The 20,269-nt window shown below is 38.7% G+C and overlaps 1 protein-coding gene across 1 annotated transcript in view; it reads left to right on the top strand.

The window, feature by feature from the left end:
- LOC307064263 (uncharacterized protein) overlaps positions 1 to 20,269 on the top strand; it is a 105,419-nt gene that overhangs the window by 19,558 nt on the left and 65,592 nt on the right. The window contains exon 4 of the mRNA XM_079720741.1: positions 5,097 to 5,167. The gene's annotated coding sequence lies outside the window, so the exon portion shown is untranslated. The remainder of the gene's footprint in view (positions 1 to 5,096; positions 5,168 to 20,269) is intronic.

A 20,269-nucleotide genomic window follows, 5' to 3' on the forward strand; every position in this document is an offset into this window, starting at 1 on the left:
GGGTAGAGTGAACATAGGAGAACTATTCTAAGCCCTTGTTTTATTCATGATCAAGGTAGATATATTTAGCAATTCCAGACTCTAAATGTTTATATTAAGGATATAACTAACGAATATATGTAGAATGTACTATTCCAAAATACAATAGAGAGTGAGGTAACTAAATTTTATTTAATGCAGTAGATAGCAGCAAGAGAAAAGAACAGATTTTTTAAAGTAAAAAGATGTGTTTTAACTTTTAAAAAGAAAAGTGTGAAATAAAATGATAAGAAATAAATCCAGGGCTTCCCTGGTGGTGCAGTGGTTGAGAGTCCGCCTGCCGATGCAGGGGACACGGGTTTGTGCCCTGGTCCGGGAAGATCCCATATGCCGCGGAGCGGCTAGGCCCGTGAGTCATGGCCACTGAGCCTGCACGTCCAGAGCCTGTGCTCCGCAACGGGAGAGGCCACAACAGTTAGAGGCCTGCGTACTGAAAAAAAAAAAAAAAAAAAACAGAAGTAACAAATTCAATGAAGACTAAAAATGGTCCACATCAAAAGAAAAAAAATCTTTAAAATATATATATTGTGAAATATAATCACACTTTTGGCTAGAAAGACAATATTGTAAAGAAGACACGTCTTTCAAAATTGATCTATCCAAATTAATTTTGATTGAAATCTTAGATGGATTTCTTTAAATTGCCAAGCTTGACAGAATTTATATGGAAAATCCAAGACCCAAAAATAGCCAAGATACTCCTCAAGAAGAACTGGGGAAGATTTGCTGTATCACATATCAAGACTTCTTATAAATATATATTAAGTAAAACATATTGACAATGGCCCAGTGATAAAAAATTGACCAGTGGAAGCAGAATAGAGTCAAAAAACTGATCCATACATATACAGTAACTTGATTTATGCCAGATGAGTATTATAGATGACCGAAAAAGGATGAACTTCAATAAATGGCACTAGCCTTTGAACTGCTTACCTTCAATTTTCTTGTTAAATGAGATCATAAATGTCTACATTGTTTAAACTACTGTTAGATTTTTCTGTTACTTGCAGCCCAAAGAATTCCTGATACAGACCCTAGTATCCCTTGGCCAAGGACATGTGAATAAAATGGTCCAATCAAAGTGGATCCTGGGACTCGTTAAGGAACAACAGGGAAGAGACAATGCCTCTTCCATAAATTTGAATCTGAGTGAATATGTGCCTGAAGTTTCTGGGGACTACCACATGGAACCTGAGAGTGAAGACAACACAGGGGAAGACAGAGTGAAGGATGCAGAGTAACTAGATCTTGGTGACAGAGTTTGAATCTTTAAAATGAGACCCTCCTTCTCCTGTCTACACATGGACTTTTCAATTATGTAAGCCAATAAATTCCTTTTTATTTATTTAAGCCATTTTAAGTTGAATTACCTGTTTTATGCAACTGAAATGATCTGACTAGAAATGGTAAACTCAGCTCACTTTCTCAAAGAGTTTATCATAGAAACCATGATCATTCTACTGAATTTTTTTTTTTTGCGGTACGCGGGCCTCTCACCGTTGTGTCCTCTCCCGCTGCAGAGCAGAGGCTCCGGACGTGCAGGCTCAGCGGCCATGGCTCACGGGCCCAGCCGCTCCACGGCATGTGGGATCCTCCCGGACCGGGGCATGAACCCATGTCCCCTGCATCGGCAGGCAGACTCTCAACCACTGCGCCACCAGGGAAGCCCTCTACTGAATTTTTAAATTGTTGCTGGCTAAAGATGGATGTGACTGATAAAGCCAATGTACAACCAATATATAGATGAGACCACAAGAGCAGTAACTGGTTTGATTGAAACATTTGGGTCATGCTAATATTTATATCTTTTGAAAATTCTAAGAAAAACAAAAAGACTCTTTCACCATGTTTTATTCAATAAAACCGAAGCTGAGGGGTTGAGAAGGAGCAATGATATAAGGTCAGGAGGGCTTAATTTTGTTAGCCAAGTAATAAGCATGCATGGGATTGTAGAAAATAAATTCTTGCCTCATTCTCTAGGTTTATGGAAAAAAATTTTTTACAAATATGCAGTATATTGTATATATAATGCTTTTAAATGCTTTTAAAATTCTGGTATTTTGTTAACTAGGGAGTCTTGCTAGGATGGCTAACAAAGGAGAGATTGAAGAAAGTCTGAAAGTCATGAGACACAAAAGACCACATTTGCATTTTTAGAAGATTTTTCAAAATAAAAGAGATCTAAAAGTCAGATAAATACCAAATGGATTCATGACAAAGAAAGTGATCTACAGAAGTAGTTCTCAAAATTAATTTTAGGGTTTCCCTGGTGGCGCAGTGGTTGAGAGTCCGTCTGCCGATGCAGGGGACATGGGTTTGTGCCCCGGTCCGGGAAGATCCCACAGGCCGTGGAGCAGCTGGGCCCGTGAGCCATGGCCGCTAAGCCTGCGCGTCTGGAGCCTGTGCTCCGCAACGGGAGAGGCCACAACAGTGAGAGGCCCACGTACTAAAAAAAAAAAAAAAAAAAAAAAAAAAATTAATTTTAGCATTGGAACTTTTTTCCAAATGAAATTTTACAGAGAATTTCAATATGTAAATTAGACAAATGTATTTGTTAGTATAGATTTGTTTTTTAATTTAACTATATAACATTTGCTTATTAAGGAGTAGAGGAAGGATGCTACTTTGTTGAACACACTAAAATTTTAAAATCAAGCGTTATGGCATGCAGGATCCTTTTTTAGTTGCAGCATGTGGGATCTTTCTGCAACTAAAAGGTCCCAACTAAGACCCGGTGCAGATAAATAAATAAATAAATAAATAAATAAATAAATAAATAAATAAATTTAAAGAAGAGTTATGATGACAGTTCCTATCTTTTATTATCATTAGCATTTAATTTATTTCTCTATTTATTTTAGCTATGCAGGAGTAAGATAAATATTTGCAAGTAGTAATTTCAGGGTACTTTTAAATTAAGCTGACTCAGAAGCCTAAGAAAGGAGTAGTAGATTTTCAAAAATTTAATTTCAAGGTTAAGCCATTAAGCATGTCTATTAGTAGAACTAATTTTCTTAAATATAAAGGTTAGAGAAGAAAGAACTAAAAGTTACAAGGATTGCTTAAAATACTTATAATAGGCTACAGTATTATGACACCACACTTACTTGTTAGTCTGTTGTTTTTGTTGCATAATTGGCTACAATATAATTTTGCCTCAACAGAGAATTTGCCAAACTGATGCATCTGAACATTTAACTGGTTTTTAACTGAGCATGATGTATGTGTGTTGTGGATTTGTGCTCATTTGTACAATTTTATGTCAGTAAATGTGCTGACATGTCTTAATTTTTAAAAATTAAAAAAAAAATGCAGGACCATAATTTTCAGTTTAATCTTCATTTATGAGAAGTTTAAGTGAGCATGCAAACGTGATGATGAAGATATCATAAGGACTGTTCACAGATATTTCAGCTCTCTTCCTGGATATTGGTAGGATTGCTCTTCTAGCCCACTTTGGAGTTGGTTGTGGCCATGTGCCTTGCTTTGGCCAGTGAAATGTGAGCACCAGTAATACATATCAGTTCTGGGCAGATGTTCTAAGTGCCCCTACACAGTTCTCCATGTTTCCTTCCCTCTGCCACAGTTATCAAAGAAGCACACTAATGAGGAGTCTCCATCAGCCTGGATTCCTGAGTGATGATGAACAGAATCCCTTGCTAACCTGCACTGAATATGTGTAAAGTCACAAACTATGGATGAGCCGAAGCAGCCAGTTAGCAGAAAGGGGAGAGGGCACAGACTTGCAGAGAGTATCTGAGATACCATGAGAGAGTGATGAGAGAGAGCAGCCAATCCCTAGAATTTCTTTGGTTCCAGGTGCTTTCCAGGTCCCATGGGTTCTAACACTAAACCCCACATTGTCCTATGGAGCTTGAACAGGACTCCTGATACTTGAACAACAACAAGCTAAATAAAACATGTATTTCCACTTAACAAGGTGTCCCCAAAATGTATATGCTAAATCAAAAGTTACAGGCATTTTAATATATAATGCCAAATGTCACACACTAGCAAGGAAGAGCATGCCCCTTTCGCAATACAGTAGTCTTCACAATACTGGGTGTGCACTTTAAAAAAACAAAACAAAGTGGGGGAAAAAGCTTAGCAGCTAATAGGCAAAAAAAAGTTAAATCTATTAATCAGCATTTCTTTATTAGTGAGGCTGACTTTTTTTCAAATGTTTCTAAGTCATTCCTTTTGTAATTAAAAAAATTAATTTATCTTGCCAATTCATTTATTAGAACCTTAAAGTTTTCTTATGGGTATATATGTGCTTTCCATACTGCAATATTTATCACAAATATTTGCCCAGTTTGGTTTAGCTTTCAGATTTTTATTATATTGGTGGTTTATGTCAATTTTTAACCTTTGTGTAGTCAAACATATATTTTCCTTTATCGAGTGACATATTGCCCAGTACTTTGTTAGCATCTCCTATGACTGTTTATTGTATAAAATTATTATTCTAACCACTTTTGTGTGCTTTGTAGATTGACATCTTTTATATGTAACTGTTAATATCATTTCCCATATTTTTCCTTTTAAAGATCAAACTGATTGATTCACAAACCCCAACTCTTTTTTCGACTTTCTTTAATAAAATATGTAATTGTTCCACTGCATATACCAGCAATCATACCTCCTCTGCCCTCACACAAAGATGGTTCAAATTTTAATCTTATGTTATTTATTAAACTGCTGAAAATGATTTTACTGACCACCAAAGAAATACACCTATCTTTACCCCTGAACTTCATATCTAATGTGTGTGTGTGTGTGTTTCTGAAATCCTTTGATATCCTCGATTTTACACTTTTATTTTGAACTTTAGGCCAATGGATAGGGCCTTCAGTTTTAAGTCATTTTGAACAATTGTTCCATTTTGTATAATATAACAGTTAAAAATAGTTTAAGGTTACTGTCAAATCAAACATTTGGAAACAACAGTAGACAGCATTCTGCTTCCTGAGGGCTGTTGTGACCTAATCCTAACGTGACTTTTTGTCCAGATAGTTCACTATGGTTCACTCTCTTTCCTGTTTACCCTACAGTTGTTGCCAGGACACAAACCTGATCTAACTCTGCTGCTTACGAAGCTTCCATGGTTCCCAGTCACCTACAGGTAAAATCAAAACTCCTTAGAACAGAAAAAGAACCTTTCACCATCTGGCCCCCCTAAATTTTTACCTTCATTTGCACACCTCTTAAAATGAGCACAGGAGCTGCAGCCACACAGAGGTGCTTGTCAGTCTCAACAAATTATTTCCCACATCAGTGCTTTTGCACTTGTTATCCCGTTTAGAATGTCCTGCACTTCTCTCCCCGCTTCCCAACCCCAATTCTTAGTATCCTTCAAATGCCAACTCAAACTTCACTTCTGCAGTGACAGCTCCAAGTTCAGACTGTCTGGCAGTCAGTCACTTCCTCCTCTAGGGACTAGACAGTCATATTCAATTGGGGGAAAGAGACATGGAAAGAAATAATCAAACACATGGTCAAAAAAACCATGAACTCTTTAAGGACAAAGACCTCATCATTTATTCACCTCTGTGTCCCCTGCATCTACCAGTCAAATAAGTGTTGAATTGAATTTAACTGAATCATGCGGAATCAGTTTAATAATTGTATTTCACTTTTAAGAATATCAACTATGTGGCTTTTCTAGTTATAGTTTCATAATTTAACCTTAAAAAATAAACTACAAAATGGTTGCTAAAATTTTACAAATGTTTGTATTATCAGTTAAATTTATTGCTATCTTTAAAAATTATATAGTGTTGTTTTTTACTTTAATGGGATCTGTATAATTCATAGAACCTATGTAAATGTCTCAGTGTAATTTGAAAGCATGTAAAGCATAGAAATAATATTGGAGTGGATAGCTGAGATACAAATATTAAAGTATAGGAATGTGCCAAAAAACTCCTGCCTGAAAAGAACACTTGTTTCTTGCAGAGGGCAAAACCCTGACATCTTTAATAAGGTATTGCAAAATCTGCTCACTCACCCACCCTACCCATGGAAGGCAAAGTCAACGTTCAGACTGAGCTTTGTTTAGAAACTCTGGAACCATGTGTTTAAAGAATGAGAGAGGTTTGTCAAGACTTTCTGCCAAAGCACATCACAAGTTTAACATGTGCTTACTGCCTGCTCTTAAATCCTAGTTTCCATGAGCCAGCCAGCTGCTGGCATTTGGGATGCCTTCTAACTAGTTAGGTCTCAAACCCAGCCACATCTTCATTTCCCAAAGGAAGCTCCAGAAACTTTCTGCTGTCTCCTCTGTCTCTCATATAACTTGTTAACTCTGTTTTATAAAATTCCTCAATTTTAACCTTAGAGCCATGATATTAAATTTATAAACATGAAAATACAGATATTAAAATGTTGGTGATGAAGTTAATCACCTTCCTGATAAACCTGCTCATCCTATATACTCTTATGATGCAGCCATCTTTGCAAACATCCACCTGAAAAAAGTTAAAGTCATAACAATAACAGCTAACACTTATTGAGTGCTCTTAATGTCCTAGGTGCTATGCTTTTTTATCTCCTTCAATTCTCACAGGAGTGAGATGACTTGAACATATGTTCCTGACCCCCTGCCCCTTTCTTCCTTTCCTCCCCCTAATTTCTTACTGGAGCAGCAAGCCCTTGTTGATAATGTGTGTTTCTGAGGATGTCCATAGGAGAGGGTACATATGAGGACTGTAACTGTGGAAAGCCAACTCCCTTTGGGAAAAATAGTGCTGCACAAGTGGACGGAATCATCCTCCTTCCTAGTGTCTGAGTAAAGTGTTTCTCTCCCTTGTATTTGGAGAGCCTGCGAATAAAGTATAGAATACTAGAGTAGTGGTTCTCAAAAGGTTGTCCCTGGACTTGTAGTAATGACATCATCTGGGAACTTATTAGCACTTGTTAGAAATGCAAATTCTCGGGCCTCACTACAGGCCTATGAGACCCAGGAAGCTGTGTTTTTTGTTTTTTTTGGTTTTTTTGCAGTACGTGGGCCTCTCACTGCTGTGGCTCCGGATGCGCAGGCTCAGCGGCCATGCCTCACGGGCCCAGCCGCTCCGCGGCATGTGGGATCTTCCCGGACCGGGGCACGAACCCGTGTCCCCTGCATCGGCAGGTGGACTCTCAACCACTGCACCACCAGGGAAGCCCAGAAGCTGTGTTTTAATAAGACCTCCAGGAGATTGTGATACATGTCTAAGTTTGAGAACAGGACTATAAGAGCAGACGGCTTAATATCCTCCATCTGCTGGAAACAGCCAGCTGACCTGTAAAGGTGCTGAGGAACTCCTATCCATTATAGGGCATAGGAAATCACAATGCATTTAATAAACTCAGGGGCTTCCCTGGTGGCGCAGTGGTTGAGAGTCCGCCTGCCAATGCAGGGGACACGGGTTCGTGCCCCGGTCCGGGAGGATCCCACATGCCGCAGGGCGGCTGGGCCCGTGAGCCATGGCCGCTGGGCCTGAGCGCCCGGAGCTTGTGCTCTGCAACAGGAGAGGCCACAACAGTGAGAGGCCCGCGTACCAAAAAAATAAAATAAAATAAAATAAAAAAATAAACTCAGTAATTTGAGGGAGATTTACCCAGACCAACCAGAGAGGGTGACTCCTCAAAGACAGAAGATAACTTTAATGTTAGTAGCAGTCCTGTTAGCTCCCTTAGTAGGAATCAAGGCTTAGAGAGGTTAAATAACTGTTCAAGGTCACACCACTAGTGAGTAACAGAACCAAGTCCCCTCCTTACCTTCCATATATAAATTCCAATTCTATCTCAACTGTTTCTGTAGGGTTCATACTTTTTTAAACCTTGTTTTAAATCGTGATATAACATGCATACAATACATACAGAAAAGTAGACCAGCAGCCCCTGTATGGCTCTCTTCCCTCTGGTGGTAACTACTATCTTGGCTTGTTATAATTTTTTCTTTAGTAAATGTCTTTCTTTCTTTATTAAATGTCCATAAGCATTCTTAAACAACATAGTTTGGTTTTTTCTTATCTTGAACTTCTTATAAAAAGAATCATACTGTTTATATCCTTATGTGTCCTGCTTATTTTGCTCAACAGCATGTTTGGGACATTCAACCATGTTGTCTTATGTAGCCATAGTTTATTTTCATTGCTATATAGTGTTTCATTGGGTGAATAATATTTTATTCATCCTGGAATCCATCATTTCTTCATTCCCACTGTCACTCTACTTCAGACATTCATTAAATGATTCCTTATTATTTAAGTTATCCCAGTGGACCCTAACTATTCTCATTTCCAGGCTTTCCCCAGCAGCTGCCAGAGGATTCTTCTAAAAGTCGGCATTGATCATGTACCTCCTGTTACAAGAAGTTGTAGGAGGGGAGGAATAAGAAAGGCTGGGAAGCAGGCAGCAACACATTTTTGGTTTTTATTCTAAGGTCAATGCAAAGCCCTATCTGGCTAATAGTTTTGACTTTTTTTTTTTTGGCCTCACCGTGTGGCATGTGGGATCTTAGTTCCCTGACAGGGTATTGAACCTGTGCCCCCTGCAGTGGAAGCACAGAGTCCTAACCACTGGACTGCCAGGGAATTCCAGTTTTGACTTTCTAAGCTCAAAGACTCTTAGTCCAGAGTCCCTAGATCATAGCATTAGACCCCTTTGATAACTATGCCTACAGGAGTTCAACCAAGTTGGCTAGGCCCTCCATAATCGCTGCCTACAGCCCCTTGGGATCACTTCAGCTGCTGCTAAGTTCACTCAGCTCTGGTTCCATCTGTTGCCAATTCTTTCATTTCTCTGTAACCAAGTGTTAAGTTCCGTATGGGAGGCAAACTTTTACCTTTACCCTCTTAACGTTCTTTTTTGGCTGGCTGAGAATTAAATTGATATAAGACAGATCAACAGGAGAAAAGCATACCAATTTATTTAATACACGTATTACATAACATGGGAGCCTTTATAAAGAATGAAGACCCAAAGAAATGGCAAAACCTGCTTGCTTTTATATTAGTGAACAAAGAGAGGCAAATACGGAAAAATGACTATGTGGGGGGCTAAAGGTAGATAATTATTTTAACAAGGACTGTTTGTATAGAAGTCTCTCAGTCTTAATTTCTAGGTCTTGATAAGAATGTTACATTCCTTCTGGTATAGGAAGAAATTCATATAGTAATTTCATCTCCTGCTTTTAAAGAAAAGAAGGAAAAGTCAGAGTGTTTTCCTTCTGTTGTTTTTCAAGTGCCTTTAACTTAAAATAGTTAATATGCCAGAGCAACATATTTTGGGGATGGCATGCTCTGAACTCCCTCACTTCCTAGCATACCTCACAGGTGAGGCCATATAAATTAATGCATATATGGATAAAATGCAATTTTCTCCATGTATCCACTGACTTCGGACAGTGCAGTAGTGAACTATTAATTATTCTGACAAATGGCAGATGAAATAAAAATGGACTAATGCACTAAGAATCATAAGATTTAGCTCAAAATCTCACCTAAATGGTTAAAGACATTTCAAGTTTCATAACAAACATTGCTAATTCATACCATTGAGTATAATTAGAATTACAGAATGTTAGGGCCTCCATAGCTATAGACTATAATTTTAGTGCAGGGGTTGGCAAACTTTTTCTTTAAAGGGCACGACAGTAAATATGTTATGCTTTGCAGTCCCTACAGTCTGTCACAACTACTCAACTCTGACTTTGTAGAGTGAAAGCAGCCATAGGTAATGTATAAATGGTTGGGCCTGGCCACGTTCCAATAAAATTGTATTGGCAGCAGGTCAGATTTGGCTCAGATTATAGTTTACCAACCTCTGCCTTAGTGTATAATTTAAGTTCTCATTATTTGTTTGTTTGTTTCTCAGTATTTTTAATTGATTTAATTTATATTGAATAAAATGTAACAGCTTAAGTGTACTTTTTAATGAACTTTTGACAAATGTATTCACCTATGTAACTACCATCCTAATCAAGATGCAGAACGTTTCTGTTCCCGCAGAAACTGCCTTCATGCCCCTTTCCAGTCAATCCCCAACCCCACCTGAGAGTTTACCCACACTTCTGATTTCTATTCCCATAGATTAATCTTGCCTGTTCTTGAACTTCATATAAATAAAATTGTATAGTGTCTGTATGTCTGACTGTATGGCTCCTTTCATACAACTAGTTTTGTGAGATTGATTCATCATGTTGTTGAGGGTATCAGTAGTTCATTCTTTTATGTTGCCGAGTAGTAATAAATTGTATGAATATACCACAGTTGGTATGAATATACCTGTTATTAGTTTCCTAGGGCTGTCTTAAGAAATTACCACAAACTTTGGGGCTAAAATAACAGAAATTTAGGGAATTCCCTGGCTGTCCAGTGGTTAGGACTCTGTGCTTCCACTGAAGGGGGGCATGGGTTTGATCCCTGGTCGGGGAACTAAGATCCCACATGCCCCACGGTGTGGCCAAAAAAAACCAAAAAATTTTTTTAATATCTATGTTTAAAAAAAGCAATGGAAATTTATTCCTTACATCTCTGAAGGCCACAAGCCCCAAATCAAGGTGTTTTCAGGGCCATGCTCCTTCTCTCTAAAGACTCTAGGGGATAAGCCTTCCTTCTTCCAGCTTCTGGTGGCCCAGGTGTTCTTTGGCTTGTGGCAGCCTAACTCCAACCTCTGCCCCTGTCTTCACATGGCCTTTTCCTCTGTGTCTTTCTTCTCTTCTGTCTCTTATATGGACAGTGTCATTGGATTTAGTGCCTACCCTAATTGAGGATGATCTCATCTCAAGATCCTTAATTATATCTGCAAATATCCTTTTTTCCAAATAAGGTCACATTCACAGGTTCCAGGTGGACATATCTTTTTGGGAGACACTATTCAACTCACACAATGTCACATTTTTCTTAATCTAGTTACCTAATAATAGACACTTGAATTCTTTGTTGCTTTGTTTCTTTCGGCTATTATGAATAAAGCTGCTATGAATATTCCTATACAAGGCTTTTTGTGGATATGTTTTCAGCTTCACAGTTTTGAATTCCAATTCTAATTATCTTAATATAAGATGTGATTAATTTTAAGTGGTAATTACCCATAGTGACATTTTTAATTCTGGCAGGAACTTTTTTTTTTTTTTTTGCGATACGCGGGCCTCTCACTGTTGTGGCCTTTCCCGTTGCGGAGCACAGGCTCCAGATGCGCAGGATCAGCGGCCATGGCTCACGGGCCTAGCCGCTCCGTGGCATATGGGATCCTCCCGGACCGGGGCACGAACCCGCGTCCCCTGCCTCGGCAGGCGGACTCTCAACCACTGCGCCACCAGGGAAGCCCTCTGGCAGGAACTTTTGTAAGAATTGATCAGCATCCATATACCTGATCTAAATATGTTGTATAAGTGAAAACATAATACTGCCAAGAGACAAGATATGGAGTTCTAATAAGTATATTTATTTTTGTTTCTCAAGATACTATCAAGAAACAAACAAGTTTCAAATCAGGAAACATTGTCTTTAACTCCTTAAAATAACAGAAATACCTGATTAAAGTTAACCCCTTAAAATAACAGCAATACTTGATTAAAGTAAAAAACAAAAACAAAAACACAGCTTGACTCCATTCTGTCAGTTCTTTGTTTTGTTATGATACTTTGCATTAGTGCTTAAAGCCATCACCATGGCTAAATTTGATACATTTATCTCATTATGGACCTGACTAACATGGACCATTCCACTGGAATGTATTTAAATGCAGTTCCTTAACAAACAAAGCCATCCATCTGGGATATTCTACCCTTAGATTCTGGTAGGTCCATCGTTAATAGAACTACTGGGATGTGGTTTGGAGGCTTTCTCCCGTGTGTCTGGCTTCTACTCTACAATGAAAGCGTCTTAGAGGAGAGGAACTCTGTCTTCTTCACATGTGTATCCTCCAACTCCAGGCCCAGCTCAGTGCTTTCTTAGCCTTATAAGTGTTTCCTGACTAAATAGTGCCTGTGAATAAAAAATAAGAAGGAAGATGCTGATAACTCTACTCTTCACAGTATAGTAGTTCCAATAATGCAGAGCAGTTCTTGTTGATGAAATTTCTTAGAAATTGTTTTAATAAATGATTCCTTTTTAATCTGTTGGAAAGCCTCCCAGATTATTATTTACACTGGTAGTTTCTTATTGACTATTTGCTTCGTTTATTCAGCAATACTAGGAACTGGTGATTGGCTACAGTATTCATTTATAAGAGCAATTTAAAACACTACTCAGAAAACAAACAAACAAACAAACAAAAAACACTACTCAGGCCCTGATGAAACTTGACAAGTGTAACAGAGAAAAGTATAGAGTTCTCGTTATACTTTTTAGACAACTTAAAAATGGTCCTGTAAAATCGTTTGCAGTTTTAAAGATAGGAACAAAATTATGTAATGTGCTCTGTCATTACCACCCCAGTCTTTTGTAATGTGTGTAAATCAAAAAGCTTACTTAAGTTTTTTGAAAAGTGTAGATACAGTGCCACTATTTTGGAGTATAATTACTTTGAAACTTTTGGGTGGATAAACTTGGAATTTTCACTAATCCTAATTTTCCATTTTTACTTTATTCTGTCCCTTTAATTTTAATAGGCCTTTCTCTGAAATCAGAGAAACAAATATACTCTGTTGAAATCATGATTTCTTCATTTTGACACAGTAATCCACAGGATGAGGTTTAACAGAAGAGACAGTGAAGACTATGACAACACAGTCAAACGTGAGATGGTGTAACTTATGATACATATTTTTAAAAGATATGTAGATGCTACTTTCAAAACCACAATTTCAAAATCAAATTAGGCATTTTGAGGGCATTTCCTATGTAGCTTTATTTACCAGATTGTATTATTATCCAGACTTTTAAACCTTCTCTACTTGTTTGGGAATATTTTAAACTACGAATAACAGACTAATCGATCTTAAGCAAGAGGGGCTTATTTGTCTAACATAACAAGAAATCCAGAATAGGTGCTTGCTGACATTGATTTAGCAGCTTAATGTAGGGGGTTCAGGTTGGTAGCTCTGTGATTCCTTTTGCCTTCTCTTCATAGTCACAAGATGGATGCAAAAGCTCCAAGCATCAGAACCATTTTCAAAGGCAGGAAGCAGGGGACACTACTAGAACTTTCTACTTGCCTCTTTTTTTTACTAGAAAAGATATACCTTTCTCAAATCATCTATCCAATAGTTTTCTCCTTGCGTTTCATTGACCATAATGGTGTCACAAGACTATCTCTAGCTGTAAAGGGGGCTCAGAAAATGAGTGTCTGCCTCACCTCTGTAATGAGAGGGAGGCAAGGGAGAAGGGGTTAGGAATGACTTTTCGGTAACTAGTCACATCTTGCATATAGTATGTTCGGTAATGAATTAACAAGTGATCCACAATGTTCAACAGAACTAAAGTTCAGCTATACACCCATTATCTCGCCTACTAAATTTACATTTTCTTTTCCTCATTTGTTCAGAAACATTAGGAGAGGTAGTACTGTTTATCAGCAAACATTTGTTAAGCATGCGGAATACACTAGTACTTGCTCTGTGACTGGGAAGAGAATTAGGAATGGCTAATTCCAAGACTTTCATCCATTTACTCAAGAAGTATTTATTGAGTGCCTACTACCTGCTAGACATTATTTTGGAGTTTTGAGATATATCTGTGAACAAAACAAAAAGTTCTGTCCTTGAGGAAGCTTACATACTAACAAAGCATATTGACATTTTAATTAGATTTTAAGAAGTGAATTGGATTTTCATAAATACGCACAACTGGGAAATGCATTTCATTCAGAGGGAACAACATAAGCAAAGACATGGAAATGTGAATATGTGTGTTCTATTTGGGGAGCATCAGATAGCTCCACGAAGCACAGAATACATGGTGAGGGCTGAAAAGGCAGGTTACTGTCAGGTTGTGATGGTATGTCCAGGACAAGGTGACCTTTGCCAGATCAAAACTAGCATCTCTCACAGTTAGTACCAAAGCTTACTGTCTTCACCTAGAGGTTCTACAGACACCTTGAACTGTTGTGTCCCAAATGGTCTCATTATATTCCTCCTGAAACCTGCTCTTATTCCTATATTTTCTGACTTGATTCAGACCCTCACCATTTCTCACCTGGGCTATATCTCCTGCCTTAATCATCCTTTCCACCCTTCTAATTCATCTTTTCAACTACCTTAGAAATGATTTTTCCAAACTTTATATAACCCAGAGTTCATATTAAAGCCACAGATTAGGAAATACCTGTCATTTTGGTGAAGGGGGAGACTGAGGAGGGGGGTTGTTACATTTGTATTAGTTTTCTATTGTATAACAAATTACCACAAATTTTAGAGGCTTAAGACAATATGCATTTGTTGTTTCACTGTATCAGAAGTCTGGCACAGTTTAGCTGGGTCTTCTACTTAGGGTCTTACAAGACTACAGAGTGTTGGCAGGGCTGTGTTTTCAACTGAAGGCTTGACTGGGGAAGTATCTACTTTCAAACTTGCTCAGGTTATGGGCAGAATGCATTTGTTTGTAGTTAAACAACTCAAAGCCCCACTTTGTTCTGGCTGTTGGCTGAAGCCTGTCCTCAGCTCCTAGAGACCACCCACAGTTCCTTGCCATGTGGACTTTCCCCATCATGGCTACTTACTTCATCAAACCAGCAAGGAGAGTCTCTAGAGTGAGGCATTGCTAGCAAGACAGAATAGTGTGATCATGGGAGTGACAGCCTTTGCTATATTATATTTATTATAAGCAAGTTACAGGTCCTGCTCACACTCACAGGGTCATGAACACCAGAGATGTGAACACCAAGAGGTAAAGATCATGGGGAGCCACCTTAAGTCTGTCTGTCACAACATTTTCATAGTCTTCTCTATCCTTGCTATCTGCTCACTGGGCACTGTCTCTGGGAATGACCTTGAAGCTTATTTTCTACCAAAACAAACAAAAAACCAACCACTGAAATTGTTTGTGAGTTAGTATTTTATGGAAATTATAGGGACACTGCCTTTGGCTATTTTGCTGGCTTATCTCACCTCTGCCCATTTCCCTATGGTCGGGAATTCCTTCTCCCTCTGGAAGGCACAGCAGTTCAGCTTTTCTAGCTTTCTGCTCATAGATGTGTACAGCCAAATCTCTTCAGGGGCTCAGCAGAACAAATTCAACTCATGCTGTTTAGAAGGCAGTAGGAATTAAAATAGAAAATGGTTTTTTTTCCCTGTTATATCTAATTATGATTCTATTTCTCCTTTGCTTAAAAAGCCCTTTAATGGTTCTCTATTTCTGCACAATAGGTGTAAGAAATATGGGATACATTTAAATTTCCAAGTATGACAAGTCAGGCCCTCCCTTATTTGGCTCTTGTATGGTTTTTGGCCATTTCACACTTGTACTCCAGTGCCCATGTTTTAGGGAACTAGCTTATAGGCTGATTCATTACTCAGGAGCTTGACTCACATTGTTGTTTCTCCCTATGATGACACTTCCTCCCCTTCTGTTGCTCCTTCCCCTAAATATCTACTTCAATGTTATTTCCTCTATGAAGCTTTTCCTGTCTTTCTTTTGTACTCACAGTACCTTGTACAAACTGATATTATTAATGTTTATAACACTTCCATAATTTTTTTACATGGCTTTTTTTTTTTATGAAACTGTAAACCTCTTGAAGAGGTTGTCCTATGGCAAAAGAAATACAGGTCAACACAGCAGGAGAGAAGTGATAGCTGGAGTACATGTTTGAAGGTAATTAACATATAAGATGGTATTTGAAATCATGAGAGTAGATGAGGTCATCCAGAAGAGAATAGAAAAGGACAAATCAAAGAAGTATAGAACCTCTAATTAAAATGCTCAATGAAGTGTAAATCAACCTTGTATCTGCAGTTTTCCATGGTATTTTGATTCTATTTTATATAGTGCTTTTTAAAAGAATTACTTTTTCTTTTTACTAGATTGATTAGCCCATTGTTGTAGAGTGGTTTGGAGTCTGTCTACAGTCTAAATAAGGTATACTATACATGAAATTTTTTCATTTAAAGAAAAAAATATTTCTTATGAAGGAATTAAAATTTTAAAACCTTAAATAAAATATTCTATTTTTCATGATTTGGGCACCTGGAATGATTTTTCAGTATCCTGCCAGTTTCATTTCTGTAAATTCCTGTTCTAAATAACATTTCTATTAAAGATCATAACATGTAAGCTTTCAGCCTTGTGACCTGAGGTATTTTATTGAAATGATGAGCCCTGAATGAATTAAAGGTCTTAATGTTCAGAACTAAAAGCCTAATTTCTTTAGATTTTATATAGTCACACTTTGTAATAATTTAACAAGGACATTGAACACCTGTCATATGGATCTGTTACTGCCTTAGTTGATTTGGTTGCTTTCTAACTGATGGCTTCCACATGCTAATTGTGAACTTCATCAGTCCAGAGTAATATCATTTCCTGAGATTTTATTTTGAAAGTCCTATCATTTAGAATTGAATTGCAAGCAAAACTCATCTTCTTAGTTGTAAAGTTCTTTAATATAGAGCAGTTCTGGGACTTCCCTGGTGGCACAGTGGTTAAGAATCCACCTGCCAATGCAGGGGACACGGGTTCAAGCCCTGGTCCAGGAAGATCCCACATGCTGCGGATCAGCTAAGCCCATGTGCCACAATTACTGAGCCTGTGCTCTAGAGCCCGCGAGCCACAACTACTGAGCCCGTGCCTGGAGCCCCTGCTCCACAACAAGAGAAGCCACCGCAATGAGAAGCCCGGGCACCGCAACAAAGAGTAGCCCCCACTTGCAGCAACTAGAGAAAGCCCACATGCAGCAATGAAGACCCAATGCAGCCAAAACATTTAAAAATATATATATAGAGAGAGCAGTTCTATTTCCAGTATTACTTTCTTCAAAATAAGTTTGTTGTTGAATTATTCACAATTTGACATGTAAGGCAAATTGTTATGATAAAACTTTGAGAAGAGGAAAAATATGGTGGTTTAAACTTTATTAATTATTTTTGCTAATATGTTTAACAGAGGTTAGTAAAAGTCTTTTATAGATTATTAAGAGTAAACTAGAGTTTGTATTAATAATTTACAGTATATTCTTATTAGACTGTTCTCAAATTATTTTGAAATGAAATGGAAGATTTTATTTAGCAGTCTTCCTGTCTTCCCCTCACAAATGCTGGAAAGTGGTAGACTTTCCCCCACTCCTTCTGTTTCCATGTGGAGGGACTTCCCCAGAGTAACACTCTGGCCTCTTACCCCACCTTGTTAGTGGCTGACATCCATGAATCCACAGATTATAATTGAGTGGAGTTAATCTATTAAAAAGAACATAAGCACATAAACTTTCAGCCCTGGACCAGACTGAGGCAGTCTCAGGTTCTGTTCAAGGTTTGGTTTGGGGGCAGGAATGAGGGTGGGGTAAGGCAGGATATGTCAGGGGATATTAGTGAGGTCATTTGGCCCCTCAGTCCTAACCCTCATTCTCCAAACAACCTTATCAATAATAAAGGTGGCATTTTGACCTCTAACTGCCTAACTCCAACCGTAGTCACTAAGATCCCTTCCAGCTCTGAAATTCAGTGATCCTAAATGGGATTAGGGGGGTGTACTCATTGAATGTATAGGTTCCCAACAGAAAACGAAATTGTCAAAGGTATATCTACTTCTTGATCTAAATTGTTGGCCTTGACACTTTCCTTTCTATAAAGGAGAATGAAGCCACATAAATTTGATATGACTTGGCTAGCTTTCCTTTTGCTCCTATTTCCAGCCAGAGATACCCTGGCATGGACTCTATATGTGCTCTTGTCACATATGACAAGGAGATAGGCCTGAAGAAGAAGGGCTTAGAAGAGAACTATTCCACCATGACCCTCAAGAATTCTGCCAAGTCATTCTCCAACATTATTTAGCAAAGGTGGGGTCTGGCTACCTTGCAGTTAGAAGGATAAGGGCACATCCATGAAGTTGTGATATGAGTACCTGGCTTCTTCTCCAGGACATTTCTATGCCTCCAAAACCCTGGAATAAGAATTGAGAAAGATACTTCTCCTTAGTGTGCTTGGAAAGACATGATACCAGCCCTCTGGGTATGAAAGGGAGGATGGAGCCATATAAAATTTTATAGTCAGTCACAATTGCATTACTAAGTGCAGTATCATCTAGGATAAATCTGTTTCTGAAGGCAGTTATTTCATTTCAGTGCCAATTTTTCTCATTCTGTCACATGTAGTTTTCTGGTGATATAAGAGATATGAAAATAAGAGACTGAAAGAACAATGTGAAATTAAATATAAAAGCATGGCGCGGGCTTCCCTGGTGGCGCAGTGGTTGAGAGTCCGCCTGCTGATGCAGGGGACGCGGGTTCGTGCCCCGGTCCGGGAAGATCCCACATGCGGCGGAGCAGCTGGGCCCGTGAGCCATGGCCACTGAGCCTGCGCGTCTGGAGCCTGTGCTCCGCAATGGGAGAGGCCACAGCAGTGAGAGGCCCGCGTACCGCAAAAAAAAAAAAAAAAAGCATGGCACTTAATTGTCAGTAACGATAAGTACATATCTAAAACTAAATACTGAAATTATGTGGTTTTGTGTTCAATAATTTAAATTCCCAAAGCCTGTCTGAAAATTCCTTACCTTTACATACTGAATTTAGTATGTGGTGAGTGAAACTGAGGGAGAACTCAAGCCTGAGCTGTAAACCTCCTCAGTCATATTAAATAGGTGAGCTACTAGGAAATAACTCACTTTTTCCCTCATTGTCTTCTGTAGACTGACTGTTTGTGTCCCATCAAAATTCATATGTTGAGGGCTTCCCTGGTGGTGCAGTGGTTGAGAGTCCACCTGCCGATGCAGGGGACATGGGTTCGTGCCCCGGTCTGGGAAGATCCCACATGCCATGGAGTGGTTGGGCCCGTGAGCCATGGCCACTGAGCCTGCATGTCTGGAGCCTGTGCTCCGCAACGGGAGAGGCCACAGCGGTGAGAGGCCCGCGTACCGCAAAAAAAAAAAAAAAAATTCATATGTTGAAACCTAATCCACAATATTATGGTATTTGGAGATTGGGACCTTTGACACAGGTAATTATGTCATGAAGGTGGAGACCTTGTGAACGGGATTAGTGCCCTTGTAAAAAAAAACCCAGAGAGCTTCCTCCCCACTTCTGCCTTGTAAGGAAGGACACAGGGAAAACATGGCCATCTATGAACCAGGAGGCAGAATCTCATTAGACACTGAATCTGCCAGTGCCTTGATCTTGGACTTCTCAGCCTCCAGAACAATGAGAAATAAATTTCTGTTGTTTATAATCTCAGCCTGTGGTATTTTGTTGTGGCAGCCTGAGTGAACTAAGATATCTGTTTTGTAATAATAATGAAACATAATAAAACAAGTGTAATGTTTGAAAAGCAATTTCTATATTAAGAGCTATTAAAAAGTACCCAGGGGACTTGCCTGGTGGCACAGTGGTTGGGAGTCCGCCTGCCAATGCAGGGGACACGGGTTCAATCCCTGGTCCAGGAAGATCCCACATGCCATAGAGCAACTGAGCCCGTGCGCCACAACTACTGAGCCCACATGCCACAACTACTGAAGCCCGCACGTCTAGAGCCTGTGCTCCGCAACAAGAGAAGCCGCCGCAATGAGAAGCCCACACACTGCAGTGAGGAGTGACCCCCACTCGCCACAACTAGAGAAAGCCCTCGCACAGCACTGAAGACCCAACACAGCCAAAAATAAATAAATAAATGAATAAATAAATTTATTTTTTTTAAAAAGTACCCAGAAAAATAATTTTAAACATACAGGAAAATAAAGAGGTAGGGGTTACAGTAGATGGTAAATGCTGGCAAATTATTTAATTCACTACCCAAAGTTACTTCAGCAAAGAACCAAATTTTTCAACTTTTAGTTTATTCTAGTTTTATATTACTCAACAGTATATTATGAAAAGATGATACTTTTCTGGTTTACAGTATACCAATGCTGCCAGAAAGATATACCATGCTATTTTTAAAAGCAAAAATTTGTAAATTTATTGCAGGCAATAAATCTGATGACCAAATTGATTATTTTTTTCAGTATTAAATCAGAAACTCTTTTTCCTTGTATGTTTGAAATTCATAGGTCACACACAGCTTTGTCTGCTCTCAGGGCTGGTGTCTCTGCTAAGGAATGAATGTCAGAGTGAAAATGTTAGAATCTCATGAGACATAATCCCATATAGAAGC

The sequence above is a fragment of the Hyperoodon ampullatus genome (assembly GCF_949752795.1).
Source record: "Hyperoodon ampullatus genome assembly, chromosome: 15".
In the NCBI taxonomy this organism is placed as follows: Eukaryota; Metazoa; Chordata; class Mammalia; order Artiodactyla; family Ziphiidae; genus Hyperoodon; species Hyperoodon ampullatus.